Source organism: Chenopodium album, chromosome 5 (assembly GCF_948465745.1).
Source record: "Chenopodium album chromosome 5, dcCheAlbu1.1, whole genome shotgun sequence".
Classification (NCBI taxonomy): domain Eukaryota; kingdom Viridiplantae; phylum Streptophyta; class Magnoliopsida; order Caryophyllales; family Amaranthaceae; genus Chenopodium; species Chenopodium album.
The window spans coordinates 67,957,087-67,975,930 of NC_137838.1; the positions used below are offsets into that span (position 1 = coordinate 67,957,087).

The following is an 18,844-nucleotide window of genomic DNA, read 5'->3' on the forward strand; positions in this document are numbered from 1 at the left end:
CATAGAGACTGCAGACAAATGCTTCATTGGAGTTTGGACTGAAATTAGCGTAATTGACTTCTTCATTTACACTTTGTATTAGCATAAGCATAAGATGTTGTATAATTTCCTTATTAATTTCCTAATAAGTGAGAAATTGACATAGTCCATACCTCTAATATAAGATGTACTCGTACTTGATAGTCCATACGTCTAATTTTCTAAATACTAGTGAATATATGGAATACATTGATGTACCTCATCTTATAATTACAACTAGTTTTTATTTGTGTTAAATGCACTTTAAATATATAACACGATTTACGAATAATGTCTCTTTTCTTACCGAAACAAATAATGTCTTTGTTTTAGAATAACTAGAGTGTACCCGTGCAAAATGCACGGGATATATATTTTATAGAAAGATATTACAAAGATCTAATAATAAAAATATATTTTAAATACGTGAAGTTATTTATGATGTAGTAACTTGCTCTTTTACGTGACTGAATACATCGTGTAGCTAGCTATTATGGAAATTATTTTGTCAATGTTATAGGGATTATTCAGTCAATATTTTAAGGGTTACTCGTTCAGCTATATAGTTGTTATCCCGTTAGTGTTATAAGGATTGTGCGTTTTGTGTTATAGGGGGTTACTCTGTCAATATTATAATGGGTTATTCCAGTGCCACTGCTGGGTTGTCGGAAAAAAAAAAAAAAAAAACGTGTTATCGCACTTAAAACATTATGTATATATTTTTTTTCCGATGATTATTGAATTAATAATAAGGTCGTTAGTTGATTTTAAAAAATATAAATAAACAATTAGAAGAATTTTTAAAAAGGAAAATAGTGGAACTTATGGTGGCGATATTATTTAAAAAAAGTGCATGTACTTTTGGAAAAAAAATGTGCAATTATTGTAATATTGGTGTTTCTAAAAAAAAATTAGACAACGTAGGTAGTTTTTTTTAGAGGGTTTTTATTTTTTATTTTTTTTAAAAAAAAAAAAAGATATGTGGAAGTTATTTATAGGGCAAAAAAAAAAAGAAAAAAAAAGGGGGGAGTGTATGAGAATTGAGAGATTGGGTTTTGGAGTGTTGCGGTTAAAAGTTGGAAAAACCACTTTACAATTATAATATAGATTGACACAATTCTTAAAAAAAAAAAAAATAATTGACACAATTTGATTTTTGGCAATACTAATCAATTGCCATTTTTTTAAAATTAATATAAATAGCTTATATGTAATCAGGTTATATATTAATAAATTGATACAAGTACTATTTTACTTTCGTAACACAAGTAACTCATTAATGTTTGCCCTTTTGCTCTGCATACTTTGTGAAAAATCTCAAATTTCTTTTACATTTTCACCACAAAGTAGCTGAATCTATCAAGATTTGTTATCAGTTTGTGTAATTTGATTGCAAAATTCGGTATCATCTAACTATAGGTAATATCCTGGGATCAATAAATGGTTTAAAATATTACAAGTTGCAATCCTTCTCTCCACAACTGTAAAAGGAAGTTGATTGTTTTTGGTAGTACAGCACACAGAAGGTGCAAAAATGAAGTTCTACATTTTATACATATTCTATCTATAAAGTCTTTTAACACCCACAAACTATACAAATATAAGATAAAAACAGCAATCTTATTTGCATTACATTGAAGAAATTAAAGAACAATGACAAATCATCCAGATTCCTGTGATATAAGTAGCAAAAACAAGTTAATTAAGAGAGGATTTACACAAGTTGTTGAACAGGAACATGAGAATCACCTTCCATTTATGCTAGAGAATGTGCTAAGCATGCCTCCGCTATAAGAATGCTCATTGGTAAAGGATGGAGAAGGCGCTGGCCAGACAAAGGCAGGCTTCTCTAAGGAGACTGTTGGTAGAATTGCTTCACCTAACAGAACCTGCAGAACATATCCCATAGACGGTCTCATGTTTGGGTTCGGATGGCAGCAAGCCAACCCCAGTACAAGCATCTGTTTCGCCTGCCTCTCATCATAATTTTCCTTCAATTTAGGGTCAATAGCATCAGTAACAGAATCCAATGAATTAAGTTCCCACACCCAGTCTATAATGCAGGTGCTGCTCTCACTCAGCTCATCTTGAATTCCCGGTTTTTTTCCTGTGGCCAATACTAATGCCAGAACACCAAAGGCGAAAACATCTGTTTCTGTGGTTGCTTTTCCTGTTAGAAAGAGCTCTGGAGCCATGTACCCTGGTGTTCCAGCAATTTCCTTGGTAGAATGATGAGTCTTCTCACTGAGCTTAAACATCCGAGCCAGTCCAAAGTCTCCGAGCCTAGCATTAAATTCTGCATCCAACATTATGTTGCTGGCTTTAATGTCCCGGTGTAGTACTCTTTTCAAGCACTCGTTGTGTAGATAATCCAAAGCTTGAGCAACACCACAGATTATATTATATCTCTTGGTCCAGCTTAGTGTTTTATCTTCTATTTTCCAGCCGATTTTCTCATCATTACAGTACAAGAACGTGTCTAAGCTTCTGTGCTGCATGTACTCGTAAACTAAGAGAAGTTCACTTCCTTCATAACACCACCCAATCAATTCTACAAGATTCTTGTGATGAAGGCTACCAATGGTGGTGACCTCGGCGATCAAATTCTGCATTCCTTTCGGTGTATCTTTGACTCTTTTAACTGCCACAAACTGTCCCTCCAAATTTCCTTTGTAGACTATGCCAAAGCCTCCTCTTCCTAGCTCATTTTTTCGGTTAAAATTCCCTGTAGCAGCCTTGAGATCCTTGAGCTTGAACTTCTTGGGACCAACTCCTGTGAAGATCGGTAAATCATAACTACTCAATGGCCTTTGTTTTCTTTTGTAGCAGAAGTAACCAGCAGCAACACCAATTCCACATAATGAGACCAAAATGCTCACAGCAACCACAATATAAACCCACCTTGGAAACTTTGATTCTTTGCCTAGTTCATCAAAGGTGAAATACCATTCTAGAATGCAGTTACGTTCAATTGCTACTGGTCCGGTTGAGGCAGAAAACCCGACATACACCATTTCAGGAAGATACTGAGAAAGATCAAGGTTCGGAATAGACAGAATAGGAGCTTTTGTGCCTACTTTCTTCCCTCGAAAAACAGATATATACATAGTTTTTGTATCACCATCATAAACAATCATCGCGGTAATATTAGTACTAGTACCATTTGAAATAACAAGACCTGAATTGTTCAATGAAGTTTGATGCTTGGAATTTATGCTGTTGATGTTGAAACCAACATGGTTGTTATCAAGGTCTTCTGCAAAGCTCTTCTTGGTGTCAAACTCCACCGCGACTATGCTAGCTTGAGAGGTTCCATTGGTCGTGGCATTAACTATCCCAAGCCATTGACCCATGCTATTATTTGGAACCTTGCTGTCTTGACTCAAGATGAAAGCTAGCCCTTCACCAGGAGGACCAGAATAAGGCGATACATTAAGAACAAAAGTCGAATTGAAAGATGCCAGTCTTCCTTTCTTCCACAGCCTGATGGGATTATTATGCACGATTCTTCCATAACGATTTTTGATTTGTTCGGTATTACCAATGTCCATTGTAACTTGGAGGGCGTCATGGACTATGTATGCTTCCCCTGTTATAATTAAATCTCTTTCAATTCCTCGCGGAAAGTTTGGATAGTTGAAGCACCATCCTTGGCTAACTGCAGCAACAAATAGCAGCAATACCAGCAGCAGAAACTTGCTACTGCTACTGCAATGAAAAGCCAGGACTGCTTGCTGAATCTTCATGAAGATTTTTTTTTTTTTTGGTGAAATCGATAACACAATCAGGGTATATGGTAAAAGTTCTGTTAATTAAGGTACAAGATAAAGAGAATCGTTCATGATTAGTTATCGACTTAGCTTGTTTTTAATTTATTTCCTTTTAGATTTGGTTGAATCAGTAATTGGTCTGCATGATCAGTTATCTCTACTGAGTCTTGATTCTGCATTATTTTATACATTTTTCTGTTCTGCATTCCTAAGGAAAGTTTGTGAGAGAGAATGTTCTAGCTGATTGGTTCTACTTTCAGAGCAAATTTAGTGCATTTTTAATTACTAATTCATCAACTTCGATTCAGCAGCTTTTAGATGCTGAGATCAGACATGTTCATATATTCAACATTGCTAAAATACTAGCTCATATTGCAGACCAGAGAATATTGACTGTCTGCCTGTCTTAGGGTAGTGCTTAGAATGTTATATTCTTAATTCTTCTATAAGAAAGTTTTTTCGAAAGTGATTGTATAGTTAAGCTCACTATCTCAGGAGGGTGTGCTTGAATTGTTGGACTTGAGAGCTACATAGCATCATTTTAGGTACATTTACTTGGGGAAAACTATCCTTAGGTTATACATGTGTCGATTTTTACGATTTTATACACGTGACAGATAAAATCTGTTGTACACAATAGTGTATTGTACACCCAAGACTATTTTGTCGCTCACTTGGCAAAGCTTCATACGAGTGTGGATGTATTGTGTGCATTATACACCCAGATTCATGCTAATAGGCCAGCATGATTTATCTTGAAACAACCATTGACTCGATTTATGTACTTCAATTCCACTTTCTGATCTTTACTGAGTCCTCTGCATTAGTTTATATATGTTTCTGATCTGGAAAATATTCTGGAAGAATATTCTGGTTAATTAATATCCTACATTTTATGCATTTTTAGTTCACTTCATCTATAATCTGAATTAGATATTCTGATTTCAAAATAAAGCCGCTAATTTTGACTATTATTATACTCTGAGGATACAAATCTATCTAATACATATTGCTGAATAGTGAAAGATAACAATTTCTTTTGGACTTTTAAATTGATCATGTACATCAAAAAAAAAAAAAAAAAAAAAAAAAAAAACAAAAAAAAAAGGTAACAATTTCTTTTGGACTTTTGAATTGATCATGTACATGAAGGACTCTTCCTGAAATGTTTCTTCTTTGCCATTCTCGACTAATTGCAACTACAGACAGCAACGAACTTGGGACCTGTTCACATTTACTGAACTGATCTGATTGGAGCTGAACTGAACTGAACTAAATTGAATTGAGCTAAAATGAATATTTTATGAGAGAGGGAAATTAGGAGCTTGTAGACACCCATTTGTGTCTCCCCAAAACCAAACCCACTGATGAGTACCTTTCACGTCGAATCATAATCGAATGAAGCGAAAGTGTGGAAAGTCTAGTGTTGCGGATAGTTTTTAATTTCTTTTCTCTTCTCTCTGTTTTTGAAAACTTATTTTAAGAAAACAGTCAATCCAGTTTGGTTGGTCCATGATATGGGTTCAATAGTAGTGTAGTTGGATAGGGCTTGACAAGACCTTTCCAACGATATATTATAAGCCCAATTCCGATGAATATTGAGGAAGTTATGGCCAATTTACCAAACTGGGCCCGGTTTGAACCTTATATACGGCCCAATGATCTAGGGGAGGGCCTAATATGATTTATCATTCCTAATGCAATTAGGAACGATTTTAGTCTTCTAGATTCTTCTAGAAGGTTCTTTTCATTCCTAATTCAATTAGCATTGATAAATTGACTTTTGTTGACTTTTCAGAGTTTTAATTAAAATCAAAAAGCATTTTCGAGAAAAGATATGATTTTATCCTCCAGTACGGCAAACTTATCTGATTTTCGAAAACGCGTCAAAAACAGGCCTGGCGCCTGACTCCAGGCATTGGCGCCTGGAACCAGGCCTGGCACCTGGTGCTAGCCATTGGCGCCTGGCGCCAATTAGCTAGTGCTGGCGCCAGCTCTGTTTTGCGTGCGCCAATCTCGTTTTGCGTGCGCCAAGTGCTCTGTTTTGATATTTTATCTTTTTGGCTGATTTTCTCTATAAATAACGTATTAAAAACTCCGTTTTCATTAACCAATTCTCACGAATATTCACTTACAATCAGTTTTCATTCATCATCAATTCTCTATAATTCTCTTCTATAATCATCAATTCTTTCTTTCTTTCTAAACCTTGCTTTCACATACAAAATTCCGCATTCACAAGATCTAGAAACACCTAGCCATATTCGAAGTTGCCTTCGCCCTAGACGTGAAAGGTTTTAATTTCTGAGGGTTTGGTCCCAAATCTCTATTTCAATTATTTAATTTAATTGTTTGTTTTATTATTTTCCTTGAAGTTACTAACGTGTGTATTTTGTAATTCGAAAGAGGTACGAGGCATCAAAGTAAGTACTTTAATTGATTTATTGATATTATGATGTAGAAATCATGTTTAAATTGTTATTATGATATTCCTAGTATCATGTCTAGGGTAATTTTAATATTAAATATGATTGTTATGATGCTTCCTATGTTCTTCCTAATATTTATGATTGCTAGTATCATGTTAGGGTTAAAGATTTGATCTTTATTGCTTAGTGACATGCTAGGGTTTGTTATTAATCTTGTTAGTATCATGCCTAGGATCTTGCTATTATTATGCTTTAATATTAACATGAATATGATTATGATTATAATTGTTATAATTTATGATGATTATGAACATTATAATTATAATTATTATTATTATTTTGATTATTCTAATTTTATTGTCATAATATTAATTTATTATGTTGCTTGATGATATTTGATTGTTATTGCTTGATCACGCCTTTTATGCATGTTTAAAGGGAATTGGTACTTGTGATCACGCTTAATAAGATAATTAATAATCTTGTTAGGGTTAATGTGATTATATTTCAAGTGATCGCCAATAATAGATTTATTTGTGCATTAATATTCAACCAACATAGATAAACAGGTTTAGGGTTAATCCTATTGATTGCATGTTAGTCAGAAAGCGCACATGAATACGATCAGAACAAAGTAGAGGCCTATTATTAGGGCAGGTTCAATCTCTTTTAGGTTGGATTTGTACCTTCATCCCCGAACCCTTATTTGGTTCAAGACCTTATGGAGTTGACGATCTCCTGGATCGTTAAGGGGTGTAACCTTCACCTCGTGAACGGTTTACAAGTTCCTAAAACTTGTTAGCGACTCTTTTGCTCTATCTTCTTCCCTTTTGGACGTCACCGTACTTTAGTGTATGATCACGGTGGGGTTCAAGTTAGGGGTTTAACGCTTGAAATTTATTCCCCACAGAGCTGAACTAAACTGAACTGATTGGGGTTGAATAGAACTGAACTGAAATTAAGTAAATGTGAACAGACCCTTAGCAGAAGAAAATTGGTAATGCGAATACCATTAAATAAAGTCTAGACTACTAGACTAGTAGTAATAGAGTGACATTAGGGATAATCTTGTACTTATTCTATAGTTAGGTACTTATCCTTATCTTGTACCTAGGTGTAAACTCTAATTGTTTATTATATTAATAGTGTCGGACTCTCGTATTGAGGTTAGTCGTATTATTTTCTTCACATGGTATCAGAGTCACCTAATCTTAAAATCCTTAAACTGTCGAGCGTAATTTTGTGATTCTCCTTCATGGCTATATTCACTAAGATTTTCGATCTTGTTAAAATCCATTACTCAGCCAAGGTGCAAGGCAAAGAATTAACTAATAGAAGAAATTTTTGATAACATGTTAAAAAAAAGTGAACACAAATGTTCTTGATGAATTTTTCATAGCTTTATTAGCTAGGTTGAACAGGAAATTAGTCAGCAATATCAACTTGGTCAGCCCCCAATAACCATATTGAGCATCTTTGAATATACTAAGTAAGAGGTTTTATTCATCTGCAAACCAATGACAATCTTTGGAAAAACAAGCTTGTTTTTACTTGGAATTTGCACATAAATTTGTATGTACAACGTACTTGAAAGAATAAAAAAATCAACATTTAAAATTACGTATTGTTAGGATATTTATACACGTAAAGGACGAAATGGTATTTTCAATGTATTAGGTCTTATGTATATTTATCTATATATACATCGCCAAGGCTTTGTATTGAGGGTGGGCCAAACACTCATACATGGTATCAAGAGCTCTAGGATTCAAAAAAGAAAAACAAATAGAAATCATTTTTGAGACTCCTTTTTTTAATTTTTCCCCAAATCATTTTTTTTTTTTTTTTTTTTTTTTTCTGTGTATAACTTTTTTTTACACAAATATGTTTATATCAGTCTTGTTCTTATTACAACTTATACCACGGAGACACGGAGTACGAACATATTAGTGGGTGTGGGTCGTTGATATCCACACTCATTGCCGTAATGGCTTTCTCTACACTAAAAACAATTAAAAGGAAGCACAATTTTTAATGAGAAGAGAAATGTATATGATGAATAAAGACGATATAGCGATAAATACTAGTCAATTAAAGACCATTAAAAAAAATTACTAGATTAAAGAAACGTTACAATTTCAAATTTCCAAGGTTAAAGTGTTGCGATTAAAAGAGAATATCAGAGAAAATACACAGTATAATTTAGTCTTATCTTGAATGAGCTAACCTCCAAATATTAATAAATCAAGAACCTAAAGGTTAAGATGTAGCCATCACATAGAAAAAAGGCAAATTTAAAATTTTCCTCCCATCTATTTCCATGAAACTTCCTAATCAATCACAACATGAAGTATTGCCTCATGGGAAATATAATAAGAATTTTGTAATTTTTATTATGTTTTTTTTAATTTTTTCAAATCCATTATTGGATAATATATGTCAAATTTAATGAATTCTGACTATTGTGTTTTCTACATACGTGGTACTTTTGTCATTTAGACCAAATTTCTATAAGAAGCAAAATAAAATTAACTCGCTATACGTGAAAGACGTGTCTGTACAGTGTAATATAAAAATCAATCTTTCTATGCATATGCAAAGAAAAGCAAAATAAAATACATACACACACCACGTTATATTACCAACTCATCTACAAAACTAGACTTTTCATCAATTGCTAAATCATATTTGACATTTTACCCATTTCTTGATTTATAATATAGAGAATTAGTCCATAAAATGCACGAGATGACAAAGACATGAACATTGAATCCTTTATAAAATAAAACAAACATAGATGTTAAAATATACATTAACCATTTCTAATTTTCTATATATACTTTTTATAATTCATTTCCATGCACTTTGCAAATTCATAGTGTAAAAAAAAATGAAAATGTTACATAATATCATCAAAATTCTTCTTGTTACACTTCTATACCTTGCTGCACTTGATCAAGTATGGTGTTTCGATTTTAATTATACAACTTTCCCTGATTCGAACGACGGAGACTTCATCAGGTCTGGGGATTCCTACTTATATTCAGATGCCATACAAGTAACAAGGGACACTATTGGAGCAATTGCAACTCTTTTCAATCGTAGTGGAAAAATCGTACACAGACGAGCTTTTAGGCTATATAACAAACAAAGAAATGCATCTTTCAGCACACAATTTGTGCTCAATATACAAACAATACAAAATGGTGGTGGTGAAGGGCTAGCATTTATTTTGGCTAAGGATTCCGAGGTTCCGGTTGACAGCCAAGGACAGTGGCTAGGAATTGTCAATGCTAACACAAATGGTACTACTGAGGGCAACATTGTGGCAGTCGAGTTTGACACGAAAAAGAGCTTTCCAGAAGATTTGGATGATAACCATGTTGGTCTGAACATTAATAGTGTGTATTCTGAGCAGCAGGTTTCACTGTATGGACGAGGTATCAAAGTTGCAGATGCAAAGGATGTTACTGCTGTCATCAGCTATGATGGTGTGACGAAAGTTATTAATGTGTCTGTAAAGGGAGATAATCAAACAGAGTTTTCGCGGTTAATGAGTGTTCCTATTGATCTGTCCCTGCATCTTCCTGGTAAAGTTTATGTGGGATTTTCAGGTTCGACAGGAACAGGAGTGGAGCTTAACTGTGTGAAATCATGGTCCTTTTATGGAGATGACATAGATGAAGAAAAGCAAATATGGGTCTGGATTTTGATTTCTGTCGTAATTGTTGTATTCGTTTCGTGTGGTATTGTAGTTGGGTGTTTATATAGAAGACATAGAAGGAAGCAAAAACAAGTGGATTATGATGATGGTGGGCTCTCTATGCAGAGCATTGAGACGGGTTTAGGTCCGAAGAAGTTCAGGCTCAAGGATTTAAAGGGTGCTACTGGTAATTTTAGTCCCAAGAATGAGCTTGGAAGAGGAGGATTTGGGGTGGTTTACAAGGGAAAGTTGGATATGAAAGAAGTGGCTGTCAAAAGAATCATCAATACGCGTCAAGGGAAGCAAAATCTGATAGCTGAAGTCACAACAATTGGTAGTCTTCACCACAAGAATCTAGTGGAGTTGATAGGGTGGTGTTTTGAGAAACACGAGTTTTTGTTGGTGTATGAGTATATGCCTAATGGAAGCCTTGATAAGTTTATTTGCTCTGATGATGAAAATATGACATTAAGTTGGGAAAGAAGGCATGTCATCATTTGTGGTGTGGCTCAATCTTTGGATTATCTTCACCATGAGTGCTCGAAGAGGGTTCTACACCGTGATATTAAAACTAGCAATATAATGCTGGATTCAGAATTTAATGCTCGCTTAGGAGATTTTGGGCTTGCTAGGATGTTTAAAGTAGGTGAGCAGACACACCATTCGACGAAAGAACTTATGGGAACACCAGGTTACATGGCACCAGAGATTTTTCTCATGGGACATTCTACTGCAGAAACTGATGTTTATGCATTTGGTGTTTTGGTTCTAGTGGTGATCAGTGGGCGAATGCCAGGGAAACAAAATGATGACAAGAATTTAGTCGATTGGGTGTGGGAACTTTACAAGTCCGATATGATTCTTAGTGCTATTGATCCAAGATTGAAGGATGAGTTTGATATTGGGCAGGCTGAGTGCATGCTTTTACTGGGTTTAGCTTGCTGTCATCCAAACCCTTATACAAGACCTTCCATGAGAAACGCGCTTCAAGTTTTGATGGGGGAGGCACTTCCACCATCAGTTTCCATTGAGAAGCCTGTCTTCATGTGGCCTGCAACAGTTGATATAACATCCTTTGATCACTTGGAGGATTCTCGTGGAGGAGAGAACATGTTGAAAGAAATTTATTCAGATCTTGTTGTAAGATAGCATAGTCATACTGTAACTTACAATAACTTTAGCTTGTTGATTATCATAATCAACACTTACAGTATGCTTTGAATTTGATTCTTTTTTTAATTAAATCAAGCATACCTTAATTATATTCATATACTCATGTGTATCTGCTGAATATCATGTAGATCTTCAGCCTAATATTGTTTAAAATGGCAAAGGATAGTAAGCCACTTTGCCCTGAGCTTGTTATGCAGATGTTTCGTACTTTGATTTCATCTATTGTTTACTGTCATTCTATGCATTTTAGTGCAAATAATCTGAATGTTTTATCCTACTTAGCTTTTTGGCTTGGTTTACAAGAGGACTCTTATGTACAAAGCAAAGCAGACACAAAATTTTAACTGCATATCTAGTTTCTGACTTAAATTTTCTATCAAAAGAAGCATGAGTCCTTGAAGCTGCTCGAATGACCTTAGACATGCTGAGTTCCACATTGAATTAGCTATGTTTTAAACTGTCTGTATATAATAGGCAAAGATAGGGTATCCAAACTATAAAATTATTTGAGTTGTATACTGAATTTCTTCTGATATTCTCACAATTACTCTATATTTTCGTGTCAGTTTGTTAATTACTGCAGCCTATATTGACTGTTTTCCATCATTTGTGATAGAAAGTCAAGCCGTAATAATAAATCTAAAGGATGTATGCATACTAATATATACTAGTAAAATTTTAGTTGAACAAGCAACACCATCAGATACTGCTTTGCATTTTCCTATGCAATTTCTGAATTTCCCAAACAGCTTGTTTTTTCTAATCAGCACATTTTAAACAATATTCTGACCTATCAAGATCAAGTGCACGTATCATGCTGTTTGATAATCTCTTTGACCATTCAGAAAAAAATTTAAAAAAAACGTAGTTGATGACTTTTGCTGTAAATGAATTATTTGACTGAGATAAGTAGTCTTCAAGGATTGATACATTCAATATTTTCATTCATAAAAATATTAATCTCCTTTTCATACGCGGTTATCAACCAACGTGGCCAAATCCTACTAGGGAACAGGCAGAGTGGCACTGTTTATTCGTTGAGGTTGTCAATCAGTAATTTCTGACAGTCTGTTCTGAGCAAGAAAAATATTCTGTTATCTTAATGGACTGTCCTCTACTGAAAAACTACCTTTAGAGATGTCACGTACCTTGATCATTTTGGATTCTGTGAGTGCAAGCAGTATGTTCATTATACTTCTACTTGTCACAGCAACAGCTAGCCAGGTACGCTGCTTTAACATCAATTACAGAAGCTTCCCTGAAAATGTAAGAAACCATTTTATTTTCGAAGGTCAATCCAACATGATCCAAAATATTCTACAAGTAACCAATGGCCTTCCTGGAAACCTGTCAGCTAATCTGTCAGGAAGAATCTTATACAAAAATAGACTGAAGTTATGGAGAAAAAGTCACCGAGTCTCTTCTTTCAACACAAGATTTGTATTGGCAATCGCCCCTCAGTCTAATCCTCCTGGTGAAGGTCTCGCGTTTATTCTAACTAGGGACCCTCAGGTTCCAGAAAATAGCTATGGCCAGTGGTTGGGAATAACAAATGCTGGTAAAGATGGTTCCCCTGGAAATAAAATAGTCGCGTTTGAATTTGATACAAGAAAGAGCTTCAGAGAAGATGTTGATAATAATCATTTTGGTGTAAACATCAATAGCATAAAATCTAACAGAACGATTTCACTGACCCAATTTGGAGTTAATCTTTCGAGTCTTGATCCTATCACTGCTACAATTGACTATGATGGCACCAAGAAAATGGTGAATGTAAGTGTTTCCATGAACAAAAGAGGAGCAAGCTCTGAATTCCCAATCCTTTCCATGCCTCTTGATCTATCTAGACACCTTTCGGAAGATGTTTATGTTGGATTCTCTGCCTCAACTGGAACAGGTATTCAACTGAACTGCATAACAGAATGGTACTTCTCCAGCAGTGACATTGAGAAATATAATGCAACCAACTTTTATGTTGCTATCCTGATTCCGCTTATATCTGTAATTTGTATGGGTAGTCTAGCATGTTGTATTTACCGGAGAATGAAATGGAAAAGGAAATGTACAAAGGATAAGGATGGGATCTTAGATGTAGAGACTCAATGTTCAATGTTGGGTCCTAAGAAATACCGGTTTAAGGAGCTCAAAGTTGCAACTAGTAATTTCAATTCTAAAAATGAGCTTGGTAGAGGAGGATTTGGCATAGTATACAGGGGAGTGTTGAATGGTAAAGAGGCGGCTGTCAAAAGAATCACAAGGTCTACAAAGCAAGGAAAGAAAAATTTGATTGCGGAGGTAACCGCTATTGGTGGCATCCACCATAAGAATCTTGTGGATTTGATGGGATGGTGTTATGAAAACACTGAGCTCTTGCTTGTTTATGAGTTCATGCCAAATAAGAGCTTGGACATGCTCATATTTTGTGATGATCCAAACCCGAAAGTAGGGGGGTCAATGACACTGAATTGGGGAAGAAGGCATACTATCATATGTGGTGTGGCTCAGGCTATTGACTATCTTCATAATGAATGTTCAAAAAGGGTGTTACACCGAGACATAAAAACCAGCAATGTGCTTTTGGATGCAGAGCTTAATGCTCGTTTAGGAGACTTTGGCCTTGCTCGAACCTTCAAATTAGGGGAAAAAACTCACCACACTAGCAAAGATATATCAGGAACACCAGGTTATATGGCTCCTGAAATTTTTCTGACTGGGAGATCAACGACTGAGACTGATGTTTATGCTTTTGGTGTTCTGATGCTGGAGGTAGCCTGTGGAAGAAAGTTGGATATTCAGACAAAAGACGACGAATTTAGAGTAAGCATCATTGACTGGGTTTGGGAATTTCACAAACACGGAATGCTTACTGATGCTATTGATCCCAAGTTGAATGGCCAATATGACAAGAAACAAGCTGAGTTCATGCTAGCCTTGGGATTGGCCTGTTGCCACCCAAACCCGTATATAAGGCCATCCATGAGAATTACATCACAGGTCCTCTCAGGAGAAGTAGTTCCCCCGGATGTCCCCTTGGAGAAGCCTGCCTTTATGTGGCCAGCTAATGCACCCTGTACTTATCGAACAATGGATCATTGTTCCGCTGGTGGCATAATGAGTTCATCTACTGATATAAGTGGGAGATAAACACAGTGGCCAATATGCTTTATTCATGAACTGCTACAAGTACGAGTAAACTACAAATTACAGTGTATTAGTGTATATAGTATCTTTAAATTATGTTTCTCTATATTATCTTGAAAGGAACAACAATAGTTTTCATAGTTGTGAGCTCATTTGTCTATTGCCCTGGAAAATAATTGCATCGTACATGTTTGAAAATCTTCTGGAAGATAATCAAATAAATGAAGAATTTGACTGAATGAATATCAGATAAAAGGTTGATACTCTAAATGAGAATGTCAGCAAACAACAGACAAAAATTTTGCAAGTACAATGAACGAGTCTGACCTGACACAAGAACACAGCTACTGCAGAGAAAGAAAAAGAGTGTTCCGCTTAAATTAAAAGTGCATATTACAGCATGATAGCCTTTACAAACTCACCAGTATGAAAGAATACATTCAGGTGAACTAAAAGAGAAATAGGGGAAAGAGCAGATCTCTCAAGTTCTCTCAATGATTTACAAACAAATAATTTTCGGTATGAAATCCCTTATTGTTATGATAGCTATGTAAGTAGCTAGTAGCCACATCTACTCAAATGGTGCGCCGTGTGCACAATGCTCATAGTGCAATCACTATCTATATTCTTTGGGTTTGAACTACATAATCTTGTAAGTTTGACATGTATGTTCTTTTATTCTTTCATTATGATATATCATATATGTTCTTTACAAAACCAGATTATTTGGGTTTGAATATTTTTACTAAACTAAAGTAAAACACTAATTCCTTACAAAACTCGGATGGAGGACACTCCACTAAAACACTACAATTTTTTTTATTAGAAGTATAACCTAACAATATAATCACCAAAAGAGCTGTTAAATAATTTGGTCAATATTCAATAAAGCTAAATTTTTTGACAGGAATGGTCCTTCTTGGACTGCAGCTACTTAAGTACGCAACTATAACCATTAACCATAACATATCCTACTAAAACAATTCAACCTATTTATTATTACACGTCCAAAAATATACCTATTTTTTTGACTAATTTGTTCATAAATTCTTATAGACTAGACTTGCATTGGTAACTGCAATTATTGCAGGAAATGACCAAGTCCTGAACTCATTCGTCGTAATAAAACATAACATATTGGCTCCTTATAAGATAAAACCATAGATTTAAAACAAACAATCTTCACATCCATAGTTGTGATGTACAAAACTCGAGTTTATAATGAAAATGATCCACAATATCATGGATTTCCTTTTTCTTATAATTCTAGCCCTGAATACACTTGATCAAGTAGGGTGTTACACATTAAGCTATACAACTTTCAATAATTCGGTTGGAGATGATTTCATCACGCCGAATGATAACTCTGTCATACTTAAAAATGCTATACAAGTTACCAGGGATGTTAGTGGCTCTGTCTTCAACCTCTCGGGGAAGGTCTTATACAAACGGCCGTTTGATTTATGGAGCAAAAGTGGAAGAATTGCATCTTTCAACTCAACATTTGTTGTCAACATCGAAACAAGAAACGACAGTGGCCTTACAGGCCAACATGGTGGTGAAGGGCTAGCATTCATCTTAGCCAAAGACGCGGAACTCCCAACCAACAGTGAGGGCCAGTGGCTAGGAATTGTCAATGCAAGTACGAATGGATCATTCCAGAGCAACATTGTTGCTATCGAGTTAGACACGAAAAAGAGCTTTGCTGAAGATTTGGATGATAACCATGTTGGTTTGGACATTAACAGTGTATATTCTGAGTCACAAGTTTCACTCAGTAGGTGGGGTATCAGAATTTCTGAAGGTAAGGATATCACTGTTAGGATCAACTATGATGGTGTAACGAAAGTGATGAAAGTGTCTGTCAAGGCGGAAAATCAAACTGAGTTTTCGCGAATAATGAGTGTGCCTATTGATCTTTCCCTGCATCTTTCTAGAAGAGTTTATGTTGGATTTTCAGGTTCAACAGGTACAGGTTCTGAAAATAATTGTGTAAAATCATGGTTTTTCAATGCAGATGATATAGACCGAACAAAGCGATTGTGGGTATGGATTGTGATTCCTGTCATTATTGTGGTGCTCTTATTATGCAGTACTTTAGGTGGGTGTCTGTACATGAGACAGAGAAGAAAACAGAATCAAGCGAAGGATGATGATGATCTCTATATGCAGAACATTGAGACGGGTTTAGGTCCAAAGAAATTCAGACTGAAGGATCTCAAGGGTGCTACTGGTAATTTCAGTCCAAAGAATGAGCTTGGAAGAGGAGGATTTGGGATAGTTTACAAGGGTATGTTGGATATGAAGGATGTGGCGGTTAAAAGAATCATCAATACTAGTCAAGGGAAGCAAAATCTGATAGCAGAAGTCACAACAATTGGCAGTCTTCATCATAAGAATCTAGTAGAGTTGATAGGGTGGTGTTATGAGAAAAACGAGTTCCTGTTAGTGTATGAGTATATGCCTAATGGAAGCCTAGATCAATTCATACGTTCTGACGATGAAAATATGATCTTAGGTTGGGAAATAAGGCATAATATCATTTGTGGTGTGGCTCTATCTTTGGATTACCTTCATCATGAGTGCTCAAAGAGGGTTCTACACCGAGACATAAAGTCTAGCAACATAATGCTGGATTCAGAATTCAATGCTCGTTTAGGAGATTTTGGCCTTGCCCGGACCTTCAAGTTAAGTGAAAAAACTCACCATACTAGCAAGGATATCTCAGGAACACCAGGTTATATGGCTCCTGAAATTTTTCTGACAGGAAGATCAACAACTGAGACTGATGTTTACGCCTTTGGTGTTGTGATGCTGGAGGTAGTTTGTGGAAGAAGGTTGGATATTCTGACAAAAGACGATGAAATTAGAGTAAACATCATTGATTGGGTTTGGGAATTTCACAAACATGGAATCCTTACTGATGCTATTGATCCCAAGTTGAATGGCCAATTCGACAGGATACAAGCTGAGTGCATGCTCGCCTTGGGGTTGGCTTGTTGCCACCCAAACCCGGGGAAATTCCCTGTTTCTCACGGTGAGAATCAAATTTGTTTCTCATAATGGCATTTTCGCGAATAAATCAACAACTTTTTCATTATTGTGGGCTCCACAATTGAATAAAGTTGAATAAAGTTGTTGATTTATTTACGAAAATGCCATGTGAGAAACAAAATTTGTTTCTCACCATGAGAAACTCGGGCATCCTCCCAAACCCGTATATAAGGCCATCCATGAGAATTACATTACAGGTCCTCTCGGGAGAAGTAGCTCCCCCTGATGTCCCCTTGGAGAAGCCTGCCTTTATGTGGCCAGCTAATGCACCCTGTAGTTACCGAGAAAATGATCTTTGTTTTACTGGTGGCATAATGAGCACATCTTCTGCAGTTAGTGGTAGATAAATTCAGTGGCTAATTCATGAATTGCTACATAATCATGAGTGAACTGGAAAATATAATATCTTTAAATTCTGTTTCTTTGTATAATTTAGCAATTAATTTAGCTGTAAGCTCATTTGTATGTTGCCTTGGAAAGTAGTTGTATCCTATATGTTCTTAAATCTCCTAGAAGATAATTCAATATACAAGAAAGTCGAAGAATTTGGCAAAAAAAAATATATCAGATACTAGTCAAATTTCATACTCTTAGTAGTGAAGTGAAGCATAGAACATACAAATTTTGCAAATTCAGTGAACGAGCCGGACCTAAAACATGTACCCGGACACAGTAATGAGCACATAGACTCTACAATACGCAGCTGCAGCAAAGAAAGGAGGAGAGTGTAGTCTCCTTACGAGCATTCATATAAAAGTATGATAACCTTAAAAAGTTGAACTCACCTGTAATGAGCTCATGACTTCCGAAGACCTATTCCTAACCTTCTTCCACGTCTATTAATGGGGGGATAAGGCATAATATTATTTTTGGGGTGGCTAAGGGCCTGTTCTTATTGACTGAACTCAGCTGAACTGAAGTGAATTGAAATGAATATTTTATAAGAGAAGGAAATTAGGAGCTGAACTGAACTAAACTAGAGGAACAAACACACCATTCGACAAAAGAGCTTAAGGGAACTCCAGGTTACACGACATCAGGAAATCTTCTTATGGGACATTATTCGACTGCAAAAAAAAAAAAAAAAACTGATGTTTTTGCTTTGGGTGTTTTAGTTCATATACCCTGTTGCCCCTGAGATTTCTTGGATAGTGGTGAGTTTTCTCCTTCAATTTGTGTGTTTAACAAGGCCAAAATGCCCTAAACGAGCATTAACATCTGCATCCAAAACCAAATAGTTGGTTCTTAAACCTTTTTCTTGAACATTTGTCACGAAAATAATCAATAGCCTAACTAGAATAACAGTATACCACACCACAAATGATACAGAGTATTATGACTTCTTTCTTAGCTTAATATGCAGTAGTGTTGGATCATCACTGAATACGAGTTTGTTCAAGCTCTTTTTGGAATAAATTCGTGAAAATACGTGTTTAGTGCTTGCATAACACCCTCCTACCAGTAATGGACATAGAATTTACTTCAGCAATTAAATTTTTTAAATCCTATTTAGTATTTAGAGAACTTGTGTAGTTGAAATTTCAGCATACATGATC

The 18,844-nt window shown here is 35.5% G+C and overlaps 4 pseudogenes; 3 read left to right on the top strand and 1 right to left on the bottom strand.

Annotated features, from left to right (window-relative positions):
* Positions 1-1,679: 1,679 nt before the first annotated feature.
* LOC145633052 (putative L-type lectin-domain containing receptor kinase S.5 pseudogene) lies at positions 1,680-3,764 on the bottom strand (annotated as a pseudogene).
* Positions 3,765-9,113: 5,349 nt separating this feature from the next.
* LOC145633053 (putative L-type lectin-domain containing receptor kinase S.5 pseudogene) lies at positions 9,114-11,165 on the top strand (annotated as a pseudogene).
* Positions 11,166-12,230: 1,065 nt separating this feature from the next.
* LOC145633054 (putative L-type lectin-domain containing receptor kinase S.5 pseudogene) lies at positions 12,231-14,237 on the top strand (annotated as a pseudogene).
* Positions 14,238-15,444: 1,207 nt separating this feature from the next.
* On the top strand, positions 15,445-17,297 carry LOC145633055 (putative L-type lectin-domain containing receptor kinase S.5 pseudogene; annotated as a pseudogene).
* Positions 17,298-18,844: the final 1,547 nt, after the last annotated feature.